A 25,589-nucleotide genomic window follows, 5' to 3' on the forward strand; every position below is an offset into this window, starting at 1 on the left:
TGTGCCTGTGCACCAAAGTCGGACGGCATCTTCACTCCCCTATGGCTACTTTTCCACCTGCACAACACTGGTTCAAGCATGTACATATTGACATTGTTGTTGGCCCATTGCCCTCCTCCAGTGGATGTCAAGTTTTTTTGAGACATCAGTCTTCTGACTGGTTAGATGCAACCTGCCACAAATTCCTCTTCTGTGCCAACCTCTTCATCTGTATGTCGATATCTGGTGACAATTATTGACAGATTATACAGATTTACAGATTGACATTCCAGTGGAAACTGTAGTTGCAGTCTTGGTCTGGACCTGGGTATCACACTGTGGAAGCCCCTGTGACATCGCTACAGATAGTGTGTGCTGGCTCATGTCAACCCTCTTCTGATGTCTGCACCTGTGGCTCCATCTTCCACCATGCCACCAGCTACCAACCCGCAGCCGTCGGCATAGTGGAGTGGTTTTACCACACATTTAAAGCTGCCATTACATGTTACTCTTCCAAATGATCTGCTGTCCAACCCCTGGTACTTCTAGACCTGCAGATGACACACAAAACCAGCCTGGAAACTTTTGCCACCAAGCTGGTATACAGACACCCATTTGCAGTTACCAGTGATTTTTTGGAAGCTACCCCAGTTCCTTCCATCAGCACCATCCCAAGTTTCATGAAGTAGCTCCAAGACTTCACAGCTCAGTTGCTACCAACTCATCCACAATGTCATGATGAGCACAATACCTTCATCCACCATGACCTCATAGCATGCATGTGCCATGCTTCATGTGGACCCCTCCCAGCCACTGTTCCACTCTCAGTATTAGAGTATGTACTTGATGCTGCAATGTGGGGACAAGACATTCTCCGTTCATCTGAACAGGTGCAACAACACCAACTCCATAGAAAGGTTCGAGGTGGCCTATGTCCCAGAGCCCCCTTCTTCCAACGAACACAGCACCATCAAGGTGGAGTTGACCCCGCCTACCACTGACCCCAGTCGCAGCACCACCAACGCTGTCTCTGATACAATGCAGATCAACACTGTCCCCTATGCTATTCCCAATGTTCCACCAGCTGATGCCACCACCAACACTGTCTACGACACACTGCCAACTGACACCACCTCTGGCCCACCACCAAATCTACTACATGACTTACACACCCTACAGTGCCTAGAACACCGATATCATTACCACACTGCCCGTTTTGCAGCCTCCAGCTGATGTAGACATGGCCCTGCCTCCACAAGTGCCCACCATTCTTGACAGAGTGTTTTCACCATTGCTGCTTGCACCCACGCCATTGGAGCAGTGACGTTATTTCACACCCTGTCAATGCCATGCACGGGAGCTGCCAGAGCTGCCCATGCCCCTCCTTTCACCAGAAACCACAACATAAGCATGAGCACAGCAGCAACAACCTTACATGCCCCCCCAGCAAGCTTCCTCAATCAGCTGTTAAATACCCCTTGTGTGGTCAGCACCAGAATTTTCCTCTCAGGAGGGGGGATCTGTGTGGCAACTCCTTCGATTTGCCTCGTCCTGTAGCAGCAGATGATGGGCTGTGCTGAATGCAAAACAGCAATCAGTGAAGCACCTGCTGGCCAAGGTACCACCGCATCTCCCCAGCACCCTCTCTGGTCACTTTTGCTGGAGGTAGAGCTTAGACTGCCATGCTTTCCTGAACACGTGCTGAACCATTGCTTGAGCAGTCTCTTCTTCCACTTTGATGAGGCAACACATCCTGACTGTGCTCTAGGCAGCTCGTCCCAATGCAATGCCACATGGCTCATGACTCCACCTGCTGCACTTTGCCAGAGTATATGCAGGCAGGAGGACTTTGCATCTGCATCTACTGTCAGTGTTTTGTCATGGTTCAGTTAACAAGAGGAGTGTTGCCATGTTTTCTGTGCTGCCTTCCCAAGCCACATTCCCTTGACTGTGGCTGTACAAAGCCTGATGCCAGATGCCTGGTTCTTCCCCCCCTCCCAGTATCAGCACCTAGAATACAATGAGCAGTGTGGTGTAAATAGTTTTGTGAAGTGTAGTGTGTGCCAGAAGTACCAGGTGGGTTTATTACCATTCCATCCCTGGCTGTTCTGGCACCCCTTCACCATCAAGTGCACCACTGAAGCGAGTTTCTCCATGCTGCCAGGTGGCACCAAACACGGTATCCTACTATAAACCATTCATAGTCTGCCCCGTTCAAAGAATCTGCCACGAGCAAGGATCCCCATTGATTAGGATGTAGTAACTCCTTAAATTTTATTGTAGTTCTAGCTTTTAGGAATAATACCTCTGGACCAGCTCATGTTCCTCTTCCAGAAAGTTGCACTATTTATTGTTGTCTTTATTAATCAGCAACCTCTGTATGCATGTATGCCCCTTAGGACCATAGAGGGGAACCTAAATCATTTTTCCAATGTAAGCAAACCATGGATGTGAACTGGCAGTTGGTGTTGCTATGTGTTTGCAATGATGCATGGCACGCGCCTGCCATGGTGGGGTTGTGGAGGTTAGGTGTACTGTAGAAATTCCATGTGGAGTGGAAAATACAGCATAATGAGAGTCTGTTGGCTGAGCCTGTGATGCCAGTGTGGTTTCACTGTTGCATCCAGGTGAGGGACTCAGAAACGCATGTGTTGAATTACTCTACTGCTGGTGATCCACTGTCTGTTAACATGAACCGTCACAGATGCAGAATCAGAAGAAATTGCATGAAATGAATAACTCAGGTCACCAATATGGGTGTTTCAGGACTACATATGGATGATGTGTAACAGAAATACCACAACTTTGAATAATCACAGTTTACTAATGATAGATTACAGAACAAAACAAACAGCATATACATAGAAAGCAAGTCAAGAAAAAACTGTGCAAAGACCATCAGCCTCAGAGGGACTGCTCGAGTTGGTGAGGTTGATAGTTAACCTACTGTTAATTGCCAACAAAGGTGTTTTAATGAGGTATGTTGAAACTACTGTGACAGCACATTGTGTACAACTTATTTTCCAAAAATGGTATTTCAGAAATCAGCTTTAATGCACGTGGGTGAATGTGGCACGAAAGCTTCTTTAATTTATGATCTAGTGAAAGTTTTCTTTTTTCAAAATTCATTGATGGCGGTGGAGTATTGTGCAAAATTTCAAATTATTACAAAAGATCATTATACAGATTTCAAGAGCATTAATTAAATTCCAACTTTATATGAGTCACATTTTTTTATATATCATGGTTTTGAAGATATTTCCTCTAAACCTAAAATGATAAATTAACTTGTTGGTTGTGTTTTACCCCTTAAAACTGAGGTTGGGAAAATGCAAAAAATATGTATTTCATTATTTGATCCCTCTATATACCCGCCAAGTTTCACCAAGATGGTTAATTTGCACCTGGAAATGTCCACTTATATGTTTATACAATCTAGATGTTGAAATGTTATGTCTATTACTCCAAATTTTACAGTGTAACCTTGAACTTATGGTACTTGCAATGTTTTCTGGTATCATACAACTGTATTTCTTACTGCTTTGACTAACACTGTTTTCTTTTCTTTTCCCATTTAGTTTAATTTCATCATATAATTTAATGATCATTCTCTTTGTAACCATTAGCTTTTTCTCCTTTTATAATTATAGTTATCTCCCTGAGCCCCTCTCCCACCAAATGCCTGTTCATCCAACTGTCAGTAGCTCCTCCATTCTGTTAGTCTTCCTTCTGAAGTACATCAATTTACACCTTTCAGGATGTCAAGGCCTTTTCTTAATGTTTGTATCCCTACTTGTGGCTTTCTGAGAATCTGGAATTTTTGCTTTCCAGAATTTTTAATTTATAAGATATCCAGAAACTTTATATTTTCTGCCTCTAATTACATGGTAAATTTAATTCTGGAGTGCACCACATTAATCCCCCCCCCCCCCCCCATTCCCTCATGTCATTTCTCATTACCTTAAACCCCTAAGATATTGTCCTTAATACACAACGTTAGAATCATGTACAAAGAAAATATTATCTAAATTATTAAAAAATATCCACCAGGTTCCTGCCAAGCTCTTTGTCATAGCCGGTCATTAAATGTAAAATAATTGAAGTGCAACACCAACTCTAATATTTCAGTTAGCTCACCTATTTGTCCTTGACTAATGCTCTTGTGTGTCATTAAGTTTTCCTTTATGGTTGCGAGTGTTTCCATCATTGTAATGTTAATGCATAAGTTACAAATATCAAGTGATGCAAAAGATGATCCAGTCAGGCTCTCTATGGCCTTCACATCCTTTGCAAATTTTAAACTATTTTTAAAGTAATATGTAGTTCTATATGTATATGTAAATATCTTTCTGCAGTTTATTGGTATCCATGCAACAGCCTCAGCCATCAACATTGCAAAATGTAGTGCATATTAACAGGAGTTTTCCAGGACCCATAGCTGAAGTTCTACTGGTGATGAAAATGTAGGGTCTAGTGTTTTGAATAGTCCTTGGACTAGGGAGCATTTGTGTAGCCAACAGAAGGATTGTCTAATTGTAATTACCCTGCAGTGCAGGGTCAAAGTTTGAATATTACACACCTCCTCCTGGTTAGAAAAATGAAGCAAGTTGGTTGGTTCTTTTTACATTAGATGTGGTCTACAGTGTTTGTTAAGGGACTTATGGAGGCACCATTTAGTTCATAGGCATTTCTTGAGAAAACACAAAGAAATTATTTTCACCATTTTTTTGCAGTCAGCATCAGATCTAAATAACAGACCACAGCAAATTGCTCAGTTTTTAATGATATATTCGCTAAGTCCTATCTTTCTGTTTTCAAAAATTTTTATCTGTTGTTGGAAGGCTTTTGGGTACCAAAACCAGGCTGTGGATTCCAAGAGGGCATTGTACAGCAAGTGGCTGAAGTTTTTACGATATATTCCGAAGATACCCTGAATATTTTTTTGATATCTTTATCTGTTTCTGAGATACAGAGGTTTAAAGTTACCCTACATTTACAACTAAAATACACACATAAAATCTGGTGTGAGATGAAAATGTGGTTTATAAAGTGATTTAGCATGGAGAAATGTGCTGTAGAGTGTCTCCATTATCATCTGGGAATACCATGTTATTGTACTGAAGCACATGCAAAATTTTTTTGCATGTAAAATCATCTGAGGTATAAAAGTAAATGTGCGCTATTTGAATTTCACTTAAGTAGACCATCAGTGTTTTACTGTCCCACAAAGTTCTTTTCATATAAGTGAGAAAGAGATATATCCTGCTGTGGCAGACAAAAGAAGGGAAGCAGCAGAAAAATGCTGTTATTGGAGCACGAAAAAGGTGAATACCCTCCTGTTTAAAAAGACTTTGACAGAAAAGTGGGCTACATGATGTCATATTCTACATTTCTCAGCAACTTTAAAAAATTTCCCCAAAAATTTTGGCATGTGACTATATTTACAACTTTTTATTCTGAGAGAAAAGGAGACTGTGGCAGTGGGAAATAGAAAAGCAATAAATATTGGAAGATAATAGACAGTTGCTGTGGTATATAAAGTGCAAAGGAGACAATGGCAGTGTGAGATGAAGTGAGGGACACAGTGGTGGTTGTACATAGTTGACAGTGACAGAACAGTGCTAGGAAAATGATGAAAGCATCAATGCCATTTGGAGAAGAATAAAGCGAGGAGAAAGTGGAAGTGGGTGAGAGACAGTGATCATCAGAGACAGTCTATGACAGTGACAATAAGGAAGAGAGAGATAGTGACCATGGGAAGGAATAAATGAGATGGTAGAAGTAAGAGAGTGCAATAAGCAAGAGGGAGACGCTGACAGTGAGAAGAGACAGTAGTAGTAGTAGGTCAGAACTAAGAAGACTGTGGCTGTGAAATGGGAGAGAGTGACAGTTAGACACAAAGAGATAACGACAATGAATGGGGGTAAATGAGGGAATGAGAATGGGCAAGTGGGAGTGGATTGATGTGAATGGCTTACAGCAGTGGACTAGTGGGTGTGAGCTTGTTACAGCTAGGGTAGCTTGTGAGAGTGAGGTGGCGATTAAAAAGAGTGTGAATATGTTCACATGCCAAAATTTTTGGGAATATTTTTAAAGGTCCTGAAGAAGGTAGAATGAGACAGCTAGTATCCCATTTTTCAGTCAGTCAAACAAGAGGCCATTCACCTTTTTTGTGCTCTGATGGGAGCATTTTCCACTGGTTTTACACATATTATTGATTTAGTAATTTGGACATGACATGTTATTGATTATATGACGTATGGGCTTGTTATCATTTTGCAGCTTAATTTGTATACAAATCCCCAGAATAGAGGGATTCTGTATTTTCATTCTTTTTTTCTTTTTTTGTCAATAAATATTTAAAATATTGAGTTTTCTATATTGTAATGTAATTAAAACAACCACACAGTTGTTTTTAACTACTACACTTAGTATAATCATGTGATTTACATATACATCTCTTCTTTGCAAACCACTGTGAAGAGCATGACAAAGGGTACCATGTACCAGTTATTGGGTTTTTTCCCATGTTGCATCCACTTGTGGATTGTGGGAAGAATGATTGTTTAAATGCCTACACCATACAATTATTTATTTGTCTATCTGTAGACAATATATAGTGTATGGATTTTATCCAGATGTATATGCAAATGTTATGTGAAATCATTACAAGGAAGTGGAACTTACAAATAAGGGTGAACATTAATAAAACTGACAAACTGCAATGACAGGTTCCTAGCTGGAAATGGAGGGAAAGAGATCCTGTGAACATTTGTCCAGAAATGGATTATTGCCACAGTAAATGGCACTGATGCTTTGACCATGTGCCATGTGTTCCTTGTGTGTTGCAGCACTGTGTAAGCAGCAGAATGATCTGGTATTAATGTCAGAGACAAGCTGACATCATGAAACTTCCTGGCAGATTAAAACTGTGTGCCCGACCGAGATTCGAACTCGGGACCTTTGCCTTTCGCGGGCAAGTGCTCTACCATCTGAGCTACCGAAGCACGACTCACGCCCGGTACTCACAGCTTTACTTCTGCCAGTACCTCGTCTCCTACCTTCCAAACTTTACAGAAGCTCTCCTGCGAACCTGCAGAACTAGCACTCCTGAAAGAAAGGATATTGCGGAGACATGGCTTAGCCACAGCCTGGGGAATGTTTCCAGAATGAGATTTTCACTCTGCAGCGGAGTGTGCGCTGATATGAAACTTCCTGGCAGATTAAAACTGTGTGCCCGACCGAGAAAGGCAAAGGTCCCGAGTTCGAATCTCGGTCGGGCACACAGTTTTAATCTGCCAGGAAGTTTCATATCAGCGCACACTCCGCTGCAGAATGAAAATCTCATTCAAGCTGACATCATGTTTGTGTACAGCTCAGCAGATGGAAATAGTCAAGAGGCAGCATGGCTATACCAAAACAAGTACCCTCCCAGACATCAACCACACCAAACAACAAGGTCCGGGCAGGCAGCCTGCCTACATGGTGTAAGCCAAAGTATGGTTATGTGTGTCCTGCATGACAGCCGCTAGTATCCCTATCATCTTCAATCCCATGGAGGCCACTCTGAACAGGATCATTTTTCCTCTATTTTGAGTCAGTAATTTGTCCCTGCAGTTCGTCAGTTTTATTAATATTCACCCTCTGTACATAAAGTAATACAAATTTATATACATATATGCTATTGTTATTAAATGTTATAGTCAATTACTCAGAGGCCTTCACTTGTAGCCTCCTCTCCCAGCAAATCATTTTATACACAACAATGATTCAGTGAAGGATTTACATCATACAACAGCTCTCCTTTGGATATGTAAATGTAATGAAACTTTAAGGACCAGAATACAGTCTTTTCAGTTTTGGCTTAATATAAACATTACCAGAAGAAATGTTATTTGTCAACATAGTCACTTACTGAGTAAAAGTACTGTTCCAGTAGAATTTTTAAAAATTCTGCTTTAAATCTGTTTTCATCTTGCAACTTTCTGATGTGGCCTGACAGCCTTTTCGCAAAGTTTAACACCAATGTGGCTCATATGTCATTGCGTGTTGTTAGTTCTGTTAATGTTTAGGACCCCACATCTTACACGAATGTTAATGTATATGATCCAATTACTGGTCACCAGTGTTAATGTATAAGGGCAGGGAAGGGGTGAGAAGGTTGTTACATATGCCTCGTGATGACAGTGTACAGGAGGTCGAGCGGTCAGGATTTGAGAGTGAGCATCCAGGGTTGCCGTTAAATGACAAAACAGGAAATTAGGTACAATAAAGAGGGTACATTTCAATGTACGGTGTACAAGGGGTGCGCCTAGGGTCAGAAGTTACCAGGTTTAGGCCAGTGTAAGAGGTCAAACAATTAATTGAAATGGGCAATGGAAGGGGAAGCGGTTCATGTTAACTTACGTTGTGGCCAATCATGAAAAGCAGAGCCAGAGGCTCTGTTCTGTTCAAGGTCTGGATTACAAAAGGGAGAGAGAGAGAGACAACTGTGTTCTGCACCACAGAACACTCCAGCATCCACACATGTGACCTGTATCCCACACACACTATTGGCTAAAACCAGTGGCGTGAATTCGCTAGCAGTTTCAGCAGAGGTCTCAGGGCATCTCTTGTCAGCAGCTTTAACTGGACAGAACTGCCTTGGTTTTGGTGACTTGTCACGTAGATACCACGTAAGTTACTCTGGGAGAAAACTTGTAAAGATTTCACTGTGCCTTTGAAATAAATTTTTTAATCAATTCCCTAAAATATTCCTTGACTGGCCGCCACCATGTACATTCCTTCCACCTTTCAGAGAAGTGGTGACAAACATTGTTTACAAAATGGTGTCGGTCACTCCCTGGAAAGACTGTTTGCCCTAGTAGGGGCCTTAATACTATGGGAGGGATCTGTTACAATATTTCATTTAGTGTAAGTGGGAGGGCACTAACATATAGTCAAGTTTATCAAGTTTCATGAGTTGAGAAAATAGTAAAATATTAACTATTGAAATTACAATACAATACATCCTGTAATAGTTGAAATCATCATTGTCCATATAATTAGATCTTAAAACATATGATGTTAAAATCATACCAGAAACCTTCACAAAAGAGGAATAAACTATTTTGGTTTCTGCTAGGTTTAGGAAAAAAAATCTGTTATTAATCTGCTGTTGCAGTTCAAACTCATTGTCATAGGGAGTAGATGGTGGGCCGAACTGAATCAGCACCAATCTTTTAATGATTTACAGGTGTTTATTGTATTATTTGGCAAATATTAATCTCATTGCTAGATAGTGGAATTAATACCAAAAATAAAATGCATCAAAAACATGACAGAATACTCAGTTCTAGTATAATCAAAGTATTTGGGTAAAAAACATAATAAATCAGTTTAATGCAATTGTTAAAATCTGACTTGGGTAAGAACTGGGTGAATTACATTTAAAAAGAGTGATAACAAACATAAAATCATGCTATATCCTCCACATATTAGCTATGAGTAATAGTTGCACAAAGTTTCATAGGCTACAAAATATCAACACATTTCAGTAGAATGGAGGATGCAGTTAGCAAGCTGAAGAGATGATGTTCAATAAATCACATGAAAATCTTTAATTACATTAACTCACGTTAAAATACAAGATACAAAAGTTTTCTTGTAAAATAATGGTATTGTGGATGAATTTAGGGGATAACAAAGGCTACACATCAAAACCCATGAATATCTAATACCAAAATGCTACCTTCTCACTTTAAAGTACCTTAAATTACTTCATAAAGCAATCATCCTTCAAAACATGACATGCTGGAATACATAGGAACACAGTAAGAGAAGAAGACAGTGAAATATTATACCTAGGTCAAAATTACTCAGTAGTTTCAACTGTAAAAATTGTAACATAAAGTAGCCAGAGCATCTGATGTGCTGTCACTACCTCAACTTGGATACATCATCTGAAATGGCCAATACAGCCAAATAGTAGTGAAAGCCTCAGAAAAGCAAAAGAGGAGACACACCTGTTCATTTAAAAACCATTTTATATTACCTCATGGGATAATACTGCTCACGTACATCACTTAGTCTTACATGTAAATTAATTAGTTAAAAGTAAGGCAAATAAAAATTAACAAGGTTGAAATGTGACCACGTTGTGGTCTAAATGGTGTCTGGTTTGCACAACAAATACTATAGGTCTCGTAATGGGAAGCTATAATCAATATTTCTCATAAGTTAGTGCTCAACACGGAACACAAAAAATGGCTCTGAGCACGATGGGACTTAACGTCTATGGTCATCAGTCCCCTAGAACTTAGAACTACTTAAATCTAACTAACCTAAGGACAGCACACAACACCCAGTCATCACGAGGCAGAGAAAATCCCTGACCCCGCCGGGAATCGAACCCGGGCGCGGGAAGCGAGAACGCTACCGCACGACCACGAGCTGCGGACCAGAACACACGGATTTAATGTTTTTCCCAGTAGTGCCACTCTACCATAATATTCTGCAAACACATTACAAAAACTATTAACAAACTGTTCTGTATAACTAAAATTACAAGAAGAAATTCTGAAGGACAGGATCAAAACAACACCTTTTGGACTATCAATTGACAGTGAATATCGGTTACAGCCTAATTTTTTCCTCTAAAATAACAAAGTTCAAGAAAAATGTATGTCCTGTAAACTGTTCTTAGAGTTTTCAGTTTTGAGATTATCAGGGTACTGTCACATGGCATAAAATAAACTTGTAAAACAAAGTTGTAGGCAGGGAGAAACACACAGGCAAAACTCTATGAAAGATAATTAAAATGTGTGTCCACAGCGAAAAAAAGGCTAACAATATCCTTGTCCTATTCATAAAACTTCACATAAAAAAAGGAAAGAATTCAGTCAGTTTATAATCAGATAACATATACGAAAAGATTTACAGCTAGGATGTGGTTCTGTGTGACAGAGGCGCATGTTCTGTTTGTAAACAAACTTCCCACTGACGGGAGAAGAGCACATGGCTTGTACAGCAGGGAAGAAGAGATACGTATGTGACTTCAACAAACTTAAATGGTGCTTCTCTCTAGTTCGGTGTAAGGGGGGGGGGGGGGGGGGTATTATCTGTGGCATAACGCACGTCTTGCGGGAGGAGAAAAACTGGAGAGGTATGCACAAGGGATGAGGAATGGTGAGAGGGGAGGGAATATGTCTGCATAGCCTTGGCTACCGACCAGGGTGTAGGCGAAGGCGAGCCCCATCATGATGTGTCAATGATGCATAAATAAAAGAGATAGGCAGGTGATCAATTTATGAAAGTGAAAACTGAAAGAATAACCCAATCAGCTGGGCACTCTGTGGGCAGTAACTGCACTGTGTAAGGCACACGGCCCTGGAGGAGGGAGGTACAGAGTAATGTTTGAGGTTGGAACAAATAGACGAGTGACTCGGAGTAATGGTAGTAACCCAGTGCAATGCATGGGTGAGGGAGGAACTGTGTTCTGTCTCCATAGGGGCGATTACATCTCGTGAAGGTTAACCACTACCAAATTCCCAAAATCCATGAAGTAACATGGTCAGCTATGAAAAAAGGGGGGCGTGAACTACTGCGACATTGTTCAATGAAAACTTGTATTCACTTGGATGGAAGTCTCTTGCTAACTATATTTCCAACAAGATAACGCATTACTGCGCTTGAATGAAGACGGCACATCATGGGTGCTAATCATCGTCAATTTAGTGCTTATTTCAGCAGGTGCTTCAATCTTATTACGTCATTGGTGTATCTGTTTGAATAAACAAATGGGTATCTCTCACTTCCTAAACACACGGCGGAGCACTGTATGAAAATGGTAGCAGTGCTGATTTCCGTGCTCACCTGTAACATCCTCACTTTCATCATTAAATTACCTTATAAGAAGTAGGGTGAACAGTAATGAAACTTGTGTTCGTCTGGGTGAATTCTTAAATGTGCAAAACGCACGTGGGGGTGCGAACTACTATTCTTCACTTACTTGGGTGAACTTAATTACTTTTATCCTAACACAAAATCTATTTCGCTTACTGCTCTGCAGCAGAGGGTAGCGCACATCATCTCAACTTCAGGGGGGCATTCGACTCTTCTCCATTGAGTATCCTAGATAACTCGGGTGCTTCACATTGTTCTAAACATACCAGTCCAGCTCTGGGCACAAACATGGCTCATAATGGGATTTCGGAATCACTAACTTACAAAATAGTGTATCATGACTGAAGGGGAATCTTACGTAATGAAAGTGTTGCTGTAGTGCAACATATCTAGAATCCATAGCTGAGGTGGGTGCGTAATAGTGAAACCATTTAAGAATTTGAAAAAGGAGCAGATAGTCTGTTCTTAAGATGCGTCAGACTAGACGGAAGGTAGTACGGTGGTACTATACTTCAGAGTAGGCTTGGAAATTGAGAACACCACCAAACTAAATGGCAGTGCACAGGAAGACACCCCATAATGGCACGCTACGTTATTGTAATGTGTTTCTGCTTTGAATTCCATCAGCTGGAGGTTGCTTGCTTCCAAACTCCCCTCAGAGTTATAGTCTGGTTAGCGGCATGAGAATGAAAAACTCACATCATTTTTTAATCTTAGGTAGCTTAAAAGAAAACAGGGAAATAAATACTTCTAAAATGACAGTAGTCGTAGCTCATTTGCAAAGCGGTAAACATTAGTTCCAAAAGTTAGATGAAACTTCAAAGTCTCACAATCTATTGAACAATAAAAGACAAATAGAATAGACACTGCAAGGAGGGGCTCACAACAAACTAATTCTAAATCACAGTAAGACTCAGTTTTTACAGTTTCTAAATCACAGTTCAACAAAACCTAACATTTTAATTTCACAGAATGGGCATATGATTAGTGAAACTGAACGGTTCAAATTTCTAGGTGTTCAGATAGACAGTAAACTGTCATGGAAAGCCCATGTTCAGGATCTTGTTCAAAGACTTAAATGCTGCCATTTTTGCTATTCGAAAGGTATCTCCAGTGAGTGATCGTTCGACACAGAAATTAGTCTACTTTGCTTATTTTCATTAATTCATGTCATATGCTATTATATTTTGGGGTAACTCTTCCCATTCTAAAAGGATATTTTGACCCAGAAATGGGTGGTTCGGGCAATAAGTGGTGTAAGTTCATGAACCTCTTGTCGACCCCTGTTCACGAGTCTGGGTATTTTGACATTGGCCTCTCAATATATATATATATATATATATATATATATATATATATATATATATATATATATATATATATATATTCCTTACTGTCATTTCAGGTGTGCAGTATACTGTTGCATCCATTTTCAATAAGCTACCGCTCAAATTCAAAAATCTTAGCAGTAATCCACACACTTTCAGTTTGAAATTGAAGAGTTTCCTCATGGGTCACCCCTTCTATTCAGTTGAGGTGTTCCTTGAAAAATTAAGCTGATTCTTGTTGTATTCCCCCCCATGAACCATGGACCTTGCCGTTGGTGGGGAGGCTTGTGTGCCTCAATGATACAAATAGCCGTACCGTAGGTGCAACCACAACGGAGGGGTATCTGTTGAGAGGCCAGACAAATGTGTGGTTCCTGAAGAGGGGCAGCAGCCTTTTCAGTAGTTGCAGGAGCAACAGTTTGGATGATTGACTGATTTGGCCTTGTAACACTAACCAAAACGGACTTGCTGTTGTGGTACTGCGAACGGCTGAAAGCAAGGGGAAACGACAGCCGTAATTTTTCCCGAGGGCATGCATCTTTACTGTATGATTAAATGATAATGGTGTCCGCTTGGGTAAAATATTCCGGAGGTAAAATAGTCCTCCATTCGGATCTCCAGGCGGGGACTACTCAGGACGACGTCGTTATCAGGAGGAAGAAAACTGGCGTTCTACGGATCGGAGCGTGGAATGTCAGATCCCTTAATCGGGCAGGTAGGTTAGAAAATTTAAAAAGGGAAATGGATAGGTTAAAGTTAGATATAGTGGGAATTAGTGAAGTTCATTGGCAGGAGGAACAAGACTTCTGGTCAGGTGAATACAGGGTTATAAATACAAAATCGTATAGGGGTAATGCAGGAGTAGGTTTAATAATGAATAAAAAAATAGGAGTGCAGGTAAGCTACTACAAACAGCATAGTGAACGCATTGTTTTGGCCAAGATAGACACGAAGCCCACGCCTACTATAGTAGTACAAATTTATATGCCAACTAGCTCTCGAGATAACGAAGAAATTGATGAAATGTATGATGAGATAAAAGAAATTATTCAGGTAGTGAAGGGAAACGAAAATTTAATAGTCATGGGTGACTGGAATTCGACAGTAGGAAAAGGGAGAGAAGGAAACATAGTAGGTGAATATGGATTGGGGCTAAGAAATGAAAGAGGGAGCTGTCTGGTTGAATTTTGCACAGAGCATAACTTAATCATATCTAACACTTGGTTCAAGAATCATTCCCGCCTGGTAGAATTTTGTGCAGAGCATAACTTAATCATATCTAACACTTGGTTCAAGAATCATGAAAGAAGGTTGTATACATGGAAGAACCCTGGAGATACTAAAAGGTATCAGACAGATTATATAATGGTAAGACAGAGATTTAGGAACCAGGTTTTAAATTGTAAGACATTTCCAGGTGCAGATGTGGACTCTGACCACAATCTATTGGTTACGAACTGTAGATTAAAACTGAAGAAACTACAAAAAGGTGGGAATTTAAGGAGATGGAACCTGGATAAACTGAAAGAACCAGAGGTTGTACAGAGTTTCAGGGAGAGCATAAGGGAACAATTGACAGGAATGGGGGAACAAAATACAGTAGAAGAAGAATGGGTAGCTTTGAGGGATGAAATAGCGAAGGCAGCAGAGGATCAAATAGGTAAAAAGACGAGGGCTGGTAAAAATCCATGGGTAACAGAAGAAATATTGAATTTAATTGATGAAAGGAGAAAATATAAAAATGCAGTAAATGAAGCAAGCAAAGAGGAATACAAACGTCTCAAAAATGAGATTGACAGGAAGTGCAAAATGGCTAAGCAGGGATGGCTAGAGGACAAATGTAAGGATGTAGAGGCTTATCTCGCTAGGGGTAAGTTAGATACTGCCTACAGGAAAATTAAAGATACCTTTGGAGGAAAGAGAACCACTTTGATGAATATCAAGAGCTCAAATGGAAACCCAGTTCTAAGCAAAGAAGCGAAAGCAGAAAGGTGGAAGGAGTATATAGAGGGTCTATACAAGGGCAATTTATATGAGGACAATATTATGGGAATGGAAGAGGATGTAGATGAAGATGAAATGGGAGATACGATACTGCGTGAAGAATTTGACAGAGCACTGAAAGACCTGAGTCGAAACAAGGCCCCGGGAGTAGACAACATTCCATTAGAACTACTGACAGCCTTGGGAGAGCCAGTCCTGACAAAACTCTACTGTCTGGTGAGCAAGATGTATGAGACAGGCGAAATACCCTCAGACTTCAAGAAGAATATAATAATTCCAATCCCAAAGAAAGCAGGTGTTGACAGATGTGAAAATTACTGTACAATCAGTTTAATAAGTCACAGCTGCAAAATACTAACGCGAATTCTTTACAGACGAATGGAAAAACTGGTAGAAGCTGGCCTCGGGGAAGATCAGTTTGGATTCCATAGAAATGTTGGAACACGTGAGGCAATACTGACCCTACGACTTACCGTAGAAGAAAGATTAAGGAAAGGCAAACGTATGTTTTTAGCATTTGTAGACTTAGAGAAAGCTTTTGACAATGTTAACTGGAATACTGTCTTTCAAATTCTGAAGGTGGCAGGGGTAAAATACAGGGAGCGACAGGCTATTTACAATTTGTACAGAAACCAGATGGCAGTTATAAGAGTTGAGGGATATGAAAGGGAAGCAGTGGTTGGGAAGGGAGTGAGACAGGGTTGTAGCCTATCCCCGATGTTATTCAATCTGTATATTGAGCAAGCAATAAAGGAAACAAAAGAAAAGTTTGGAGTAGGTATTAAAATCCATGGAGAAGAAATAAAAACTTTGAGGTTCGCTGATGACATTGTAATTCTGTCAGAGACAGCAAGGGACTTGGAAGAGCAGTTGAACGGAATGGACAGTGTCTTGAAAGAAGGGTATAAGATGAACATCAACAAAATCAAAACGAGGATAATGGAATGTAGTTGAATTATGTCCGGTGATGCTGATGGTATTAGATTAGGAAATGAGACACTTAAAGTAGTAAAGGAGTTTTGCTATTTGGGGAGCAAAATAACTGATGATGGTCGAAGTAGAGAGGATATAAAATGTAGACTGGCAATGGCAAGGAAAGCGTTTTTGAAGAAGAAAAATTTGTTAACATCGAGTATAGATTTAAATGTCAGGAAGTCGTTTCTTAAAGTATTTGTATGGAGTGTAGCCATGTATGGAACTGAAACGTGTACGATAAATAGTTTAGACAAGAAGAGGATAGAAGCTTTCGAAATGTGGTGCTACAGAAGAATGCTGAAGATTAGATGGGTAGATCACATAACTAATGGGGAGGTATTGAATAGAATTGGGGAGAAGAGGAGCTTGTGGCACAGTTTGACTAGAAGAAGGGTTCAGTTGGTAGGACATGTTCTGAGACATCGAGGGATCACCAATTTAGTATTGGAGGGCAGCGTGGAGGGTAAAAATCACAGAGGGAGACCAAGAGATGAATACACTAAGCAGATTCAGAAGGATGTAGGCTGCAGTAGGTTCTGGGAGATGAAGAAGTTTGCACAGGATAGAGTCGCATGGAGAGCTGCATCAAACCAGTCTCAGGACTGAAGACCACAACAACAACAACAACAACTTGTTGTATTGTTGATAGCGTTTACTTAAACTTATGGAATGACTCTTTGTAGGTTCATAAACATTTTGTCTGTATCTGTTATTACCTTTATGTTGTAATTTCATGTACTGATGCGTTACATGACCTTGGTGATTTGCTCCTCAATTTGGTCCTGTGGAACTTGACTTGTAAGTAAATAAATAAAGAAATAAATAAAGTATTACATTTATAAGTGATAACACAGGACATGTCTCAGCACATGCATTGCTAGCAATGTGCAAAATTCTTCTACTGCAAACAGGGGCAGAGAAGACCATCGTTATTTCTGATGGTGCTCTTAGTCATTTTAAAAATCGTTACCAGCTGTTTGAATTGGGAAAGTCGCTGGTGCTAACTGACTGAGTATACGGTGCTACTGGTCATGGGAAGGGGCATTTGATGGTGTAGGTGGCCTGCTGAAGCACCATGCTATAAAACATAATCCTTCCAGATGAAATACAGCTGTGATTCAGAATGCTGAGGATTTTATGGGAGTCGTGAAATCTTACACATCCACAGCTCTCATTCTTTTGTCCAAAGAGGAAATCAAAGAACTCCATGAGCAGAAAAAAGAAGAATGGTCCAAACAAGCTACTCCTGTGAATGGATTTCAGAGGATACATTTTTGGACTCAAATTGATGGGCGAACTCATATTGCACACACTTTAAAGAGCAAGAAAGAAAAAATTTCATTTGTTTTGCCAACACCTCAGAAACAGCAGGATAATATTCAGATTCACAACCTGAGAAGGGGTACATTTGTGGTGTGTGAGACATGGTTAATTTCAGTACAAAACGGAGGGCACAGAAGTTGTATGAATGGAAACCTTTACGTTTTTGGACCTTTCACTTACGTTTTGGAACCATTTAAAATGCTTGAAAAATAAGTCTCTTACTCATCTTTGAAAACTAAAATTATGTTAAATAAGGCTAGGTAATGTGGTAATTAAACAGGTTTTATGTATGGCAAAAATTTCGGTTGTTTATAAAACATGTTCAACCTAAAAGTGGAAGCTCTCATTTTCAGGTAATGTAGGACTGTATGGTACTAATCAACAGAAGAAAAATCAAAATTTTATAGGTTGACATTTTTGAAAAAAATTTTTTTTCCATAAATTTAAAAAAAAAGTTCAGAGTGCTGTAATAAAAAACTTTGACAGATAAGTCCAAATAGAGAATTTGTTTATAATCTAAAGCAATTGTCTTTCAAATAAAAAACACAACAAAATATCTAGAACTGTTCCAGAGATACAGCATTTTAAAACTTTTTTTCAAAATTTGCATCTTCAGAATTATAAGTGCAGTGTCATCTTTGGAGAGCTGTATCTCAGAGCAGAAATTTTTCCGGAGAAAATAAAAAAAATTGTGTGTTCCTTACTTAGTCCTTCATTACAACATACACTAAATTCAATAACATCCGAGACTATGAAGGTAAGATTTTTTCCTAACCTCCCAGAATTGATATGGACTATGCCTTCAGCATTTCCCTATCTATAGCCCCACACTTTGTTTTATACCTATTATTCAGTAATCTTTGTTTCTTCAAAAGTCTCCTTACAGTAACTCTATAGCATGCAGGTTCCCTCAAATTATGAACTGTTCTGCTGGGTACAGGTCTATCCAGTGCATGGACAACTATTCTTCAACTTGAGCCATAGTTCCTCTTCATGCTCCTTCTTGTGCTGAAAGTTTCAAGTTCCTCATTGAGATATGACACTACTGATATTTTATCTATTTCACTGAATGTATATATCTTTCTGCTTCCCCTTTGTATTTAGATAATCATTGTTGCCACAACTGCATTATTGTTACTGCTACCAGTTTTGATGCGGACGTCCTCCAAGAGGTCAGGTCTGTTTGTTGCCGTTAGATCCAATATGTTTCCATCATGAGTGGGGTTCCAAACTATCAGTTCTAGGTAGTTTTCAGAGAAGGCATGTAGTAGTGTTTCACAGGATGTTTTATAATGCCTACCAGTAACAGAACTGTAATTTTTCCAACTGATTGTTCAATGGTTGAAGTCTCCACCAATGATTACAGTAGGATTGGGAAACTTAAGTGCAAGCAAACTGAGGTCTTCTGTAAAGTTTTTGGTTACATCAAGAGTTAAGTCTGGTGGGCGACAGAAGGATCCAGTTGCCATTTTATGCCCACCACTGATACCGAGTTTTACCCAAACAATCTCACACACAGCTTCAATTTCTGTCTCATCTGATTTGAGTTTCTCATTTACTGCAACAAATACACCATCTCCACTTCCCTGTAGCCTATCCTTTTGATATACACTTGAATTTTCCCCAAAAATCTCACTGCTCTCAATTTCAGTTTTGTGTACGTAGTAATATGTGAGCTTCCGTGCTTTTCAGGAGCACTTTAAACTCTGGTACTTTGTTGCTAATGCTGCGCAGTTAACCATTAGGATTTTCATACTGCCACCTATGGGAGGCATTTCTTTTGGTCGTAAATGATACTGCTGTGTTTCTTACAGATATAATTATCTGGACTGAATGGAAAGTTGTCAAAAAAAACCTTGTCTGCACCCCACACACAGTCAGCTACCTGGGTAACAGCCTCTGATGTGTAGTGCAACCTGACCCATTGACCCATTTAAGGGTGTCCTATGGTTCTGAACCCAATGGTACAAGTCTAGGAAGTCACAGCCTAGTGTGTTGCAGAACTTTCAAAGTCTCTGGTTAGTCCTTCCATTCAACTCTGAATCAAGGGGCAATGATCAGTTTTGGGGACAATGCTACAAATTGTGAGCTTTGTTGAAACTCCATGCAGAAGGCTTGTCTTCTCAACCTTTTCTACCAATCACTGGAATAATCCAAGTATGACCTCAGAGCTCAGATGACAGGCAGCATCTGTTCCAGTGTGTGCCACAATCTGCAGCTAGTTGCACCTCTTCCCTCAATGGCTGTAGGAATAGCCGCTTCAACATGTTGAATGATACCTCCAGGCATATACAGGTGTGCACTTAATGTCCTTTCCTGTCCCTTGCTGCCATTTGACTAAGCGGCACTGTCATTAGCATACATTTGAACTGCTGATAATTAATAGACACCTACCCTTCTGTGTTTGCCTCCTCATGACACTGGGCAAAACAGGTTTCCCCAGCACAGATGAAGTGAGTTCCACTGGCTCAGTTTCAGTGAAGGGGAACAGTATAACACCATGAGCCCTCCATGTTTCCTATCCACACTATACAGGTTTCCTGGATCTATCACTGAAACGCCACTGGCAGTTAAGTGGATGAGTAATGCCAGATTCCATACTTTCTGCAAAGGAGACAGGATCCACAAGAGAGGATGGTACTTGAGGTACCTTTGGTACAAGTGTCACAAGTACATGACTCTCAGGTGCTCTTCCAACACACCAATTGGCAGTAGCTGCCAATAATTTGACAGTAGTCAGGGCAATTTCCAGCTGCTTACAAAAATCAACCACCTCATCCTGTGTTCGAGAACAGCATTCGCAGTGGGTCTGCATTTTGGCTGGTGCAGTGACTTACAGGACAGTAGCCAAATAACTTTAAACAAAGCTGGCTGATAATCTTTTATATATCTTGATCTAAAAAACATTACTAATTCCCTATAAGAATTGAAGCAAGTACACAAAACAAGATTTCTCTTAAGGCAACAGAAAAACCTGTGGTAAAAATTACTGATTTCCTAAAACTTTTTGTGGTTACTTATATCAAAAACAGAGTTAAATTATGATAAATGTAGATAATATATACTTTTATTTAAGGAAAAAGTAGATGTAACACACTATGTTAGTTAGAATATCTGCAACAGTAACCAAATCACAAATGTTGATTTACTACAAATTAGATTATGTACATCACAACTTATGAAAGTTCTCAAAAATGTGCATTTATTTGCATTGACATACTCTGAAATTTTGAGTGATTTATTATTTGGCAGTAACTGTGAATCATAAATGCTAATTTGCAATTAAATAAGTTATCTAAAAAAACTCACACTAGTAACTTATGAAAATATAGATTTGTAAGCATCCAAAAATTCTCTTACATACCTTGTTTTTGATGTAATTGTGCAGTGAAATTAGAAAACATTTGTTTGAATCAGGATAGGCCTACTGTTTCCAAAATTTTTAAAAGTATACAAGTAAGTTTAAGCCTGCAATTGACAATAACAGTAGTTTATCAGAGCACTCATGAATGTTTGTAATTTCACAATATATCACAATACAAATGAGTATTGATACAATCAATGAAATATTAAGCAGAAGTGACATGAACAGTAAAATAAATGAATCTAGAATTTCAAATTAGCACACACATCTTGCACAAGTGGTCTTGCACAAGGGAAAATTTTGAAGTATAAATAAACATACGAACATAGCCATGGTATGCCATTGTGGCACCTTCTGAGGCACAAGTATTTGTGATAATCCTAAGAGCAAAACAGACTGAATTCAATTTTTGTCCAAGATGTTTTACATGGTCTTTAAAATTAAAATTTTCATCAGCGTTAGTCACCAGCAATTCTGTAGATGTTATTCTGTCTTGTCACCCAATACCAGATGCAGATTTACATTTTGACGTACTTTTCAAAATTGCTCTTGTCCTGAAAATTTCCTCAATGGCAAAAGCATACTTTTAATACGCAAAAGAAATTTTTCTGCAGACAACAGAGTAAACTTTATAAACATCAGAAGCATTGAGTCCTGGGAGGTTTCTACATGATGTTCTTGAATTTGCAAGTAATAAAGCTCTATTTCCAACCAGTAGCTCAATACATAGTATCAATACTAGGAATAAGAACAATCTACATAAACACCTAAAATCACTTACCTTGGTCCAAAACTGGGTACAATATCCAGGAACATATATTTTCAATAAATTGCCAGCAACCATTAAAACCTTTGTTACCAGATTAAGCACGGCTTAAATGGAGTTTGAAAGACTTTTAGATAGGCAACTCCTTCTACTCTATTGATGAATATCTTAATGGAGACTGTTAAGCCAGCTTAAGTAAAAATGTCTGTTAGATTTAAATTTTGACAGCACTTCATCACAACAGTCAAGATTAGGTATTTTGTGTATGACAAATTTATTAATAGTGCATAACAATATTTGATTCTGACAGCGTGATAATTCTGTAAATACTAGCTGTTCCACTTTACTGCCTTGTATTCACCTATTTCAACAATCTCCTGACAAATGATCAGGGTAGTAAGTATTATATTCAAATCTCCATGGAAAGAGAATTCAAAAAATACCAGAAATGATGTATCAGATGAAATCCAGACCTCTGCCTCACAGCCAGGATTTTCTGTGGGGACACAAAATAAAAACTCACAGGCAAAACACAAAAATATGAACTTGGTTATTTTTCACCAAAATGTGCCATCACTAACTAGTAAAACAAGTGAAATCCAAATCCTATTAGAAAACCAATTAAAAAGTAACTCATTATTGTGTCTCACAGAACATTGGCTTGATGAGGACAAGTTACATATTGTGTCCCTACCTAACTTTGTGCTAGGTGGTTATTTCTGTAGAAAAATTCTTAAACATGGTGGCAGTTGTATATTCATAAGAAATAATATAAACTTTGTAAATATAAAATTTCCTGTTGAAGTAGTGAAGGAAAAAGATCTAGAGCTGTCAGGAGTTGAGATAGTAGACATTAAACTAGTTGTTATTTGTTTATACAGAGCTCCAACTGGTGACATAAATACCCTCCTAAAAAGTTTGGAATATTCACATAACAGACTAACACAAAGAAACAGAAGAGTTATTCTATGTGGTGATTTTAATCTTGACTTTGCAAAGGACACCAAAGAAAAAAATGAATTACTGAATCTCTTGCAAACTTTTAACATGAAATCCACAATAGAAACAGCAATTCATATCACAAAGACTTCACGTACCATGATTGATCAGATATTTGTAAATGTGGAAATGAAGTATACAATAGAAACACTAAACACAGGCTTTGGGGCTCACACAGCTCAAAAAAAAACTCTCTCAGTATGGAATCGGAGCTACAGCTTAAACACAACCTAACAACTACCAGTATAAACTACAGCAATAAAAATATAAATCATTTTCTCCATTACTTGAGCAAAAAAAGCTGGGAAAAGATTTGCAACTGTAAACACAGATGGAAAACATAATAACTTCATTAACAGTTTTTCCTACTATTTTGAACTGTGCTTCCTGCCAACCCAGAGGAAAACATACACAAGGAAAACAAAAAATAAATGGATTACTCCTGGGATTCTAGTATCTTCAAACAAAAAAAGATTACTGCACAGATTGTCCAAACAACTCACATCACCAGAATTTGACTCTTATTACAAAACCTATAAAAAGATATTCAAAAATGTTGTCAAACAAGCAAAAATAATGGCAAATGACACATACATAAAAAATTCCACCAATAAGATGAAAGCCATATGGAGTATTGTCAGGAAAGAAATTGCAGCTGAACAGACAGACTTCCATAACATGGACTGCCTAATGGAGAACTCAACTGTGATAACTGAACCCACAAAAATTGCAAATAAATTAAATTCCTACTTTACTCAGATAGTTGAACATCTTATAAATAAAAATTCACAGTGTACTCCTATAAATCAATCCAGATGTACTATAAATAACAAATCTACAGGGAGTTACAAAAAGGTATGGCCAAACTCTCAGGAAACATTCCTCACACACAAATAAAGAAAGGATGTTATGTGGACATGTGTCTGGAAACGCTTAATTTCCATGTTAGAGCTCATTTTAGTTTCGTCAGTATGTACTGTACTTCCTCGATTCACCGCCAGTTGGCCCAATTGAAGGAAGGTAATGTTGACTTTGGTGCTTGTGTTGACATGCGACTCATTGCTCTACAGTACTAACATCAAGCACATCAGTACGTAGCATCAACAGGTTACTGTTCATCACGAACGTGGTTTTGCAGTCAGTGCAATGTTTACAAATGCGGAGTTGGCAGATGCCCATTTGATGTATGGATTAGCACGGGGCAATATCCGTGGCACGGTACGTTTGTATCGAGGCAGATTTCCAGAACAAACGTGTCTCGACAGGAAGACATTTGAAGCAACTGATCGGCATCTTAGGGAGCACGGAACATTCCAGCCTATGACTTATGACTGGGGAAGACCTAGAACGATGAGGACACCTGCAATGGACGAGGCAATTCTTTGTGCAGTTGACGATAATCCTAATGTCAGTGTGAGAGAAGTTGCTGCTGCACAAGGTAACGTTGACCACGTCACTGTATGGAGAGTGCTACGGGAGAACCAGTTGTTTCTGTACCATGTACAGCGTGTGCAGGCACTATCAGCAGCTGATAGGCCTCCACAGGTACACTTCTGCGAATGGCTCATCCAACAATATGTCAATCCTCATTTCAGTGCAAATGTTCTCTTTACGGATGAGGCTTCATTCCAACATGATCAAATTGTAAATTTTCACAATCAACATGTGTGGGCTAATGAGAATCTGCATGCAACTGTGCAGTCACGTCATCAACACAGATTTTCTGTGAACGTTTGGGCAAGCATTGTTGGTGATGTCTTGATTGGGCCCCATGTTCTTCCACCTACGCTCAATGGAGCACGTTATCATGATTTCATACGGGATACTCTACCTGTGCTGCTAGAACATGTGCCTTTACAAGTACGACACAACATGTGGTTCATGCACAATGAAGCTCCTGCATATTTCAATCGAAGTGTTCGTAAGCTTCTCAGCAACAGATTCGGTGACCGATGGATTGGTAGAGGCAGACCAATTCCATGGCCTCCACGCTCTCCTGACCTCAACCCTCTTGACTTTCCTTTATGGGGGCATTTGAAAGGTCTTGGCTATGCAACCCCGGTACCAAATGTAGAGACTCTTTGTGCTCGTATTGTGGACGGCTGTGATACAATACGCCATTCTCCAGGGCTGCATCAGCGCATCAGGGATTCCATGCGACGGAGGGTGGATGCATGTATCCTCGCTAACGGAGGACATTTTGAACATTTCCTGTAACAAAGTGTTTGAAGTCATGCTGGTACGTTCTGTTGCTGTGTGCTTCCATTAATGTGATTTGAAGAGAAGTAATAAAATGAGCTCTAACATGGAAAGTAAGTGTTTCCGGACACATGTCCACATAACATATTTTCTTTCTTTGTGTGTGAGGAATGTTTCCTGAAAGTTTGGCGGTACCTTTTTGTAACACCCTGTATTTTTCTATACCCCACCAATGAAAAGGAAATAATCAAAGAACTGAAGCTCAAATTCTCTTTTGGCACTGACAATATCCCTGACTATATCTTGAAGAAATGTGCTCCCCTCATAGCCAGGCCACTTGTCAACATCTGTAACTGGTCTCTATCAAAAGGGGTGTTCCCAGAAAAACTGAAGACGACAAAAGTAAAACCCCTGTTCAAGAAAGGGATAAAAACAGAAGTATCAAACTATAAGCCAATCTCACTATTATCTGGTTTTTCCAAAATAATTGAAAAAATCTATTATAAAAGACTAATCAGTTTCATAGAAAAAACTAATTAATTCTTAAATACTCAACATGGATTCCAAAAATCTAAATCTACTGAGATAGCTATCTTTGCATTCCTAAATGAAGCCTTAAATGCAATAGACAATAAAGAACATATCTCAGCCATATTTCTAGACCTCTCTAAAGCATTCGATGTCATCATTCACATCATCTTGCTTCAGAAACCTAAATCTGTAGGTATTAGGGGCCCAACCTATGAATGGATAAAATCATATCTTCAAA

The sequence above is a fragment of the Schistocerca nitens genome, chromosome 7 (assembly GCF_023898315.1).
Source record: "Schistocerca nitens isolate TAMUIC-IGC-003100 chromosome 7, iqSchNite1.1, whole genome shotgun sequence".
Taxonomy (NCBI): domain Eukaryota; kingdom Metazoa; phylum Arthropoda; class Insecta; order Orthoptera; family Acrididae; genus Schistocerca; species Schistocerca nitens.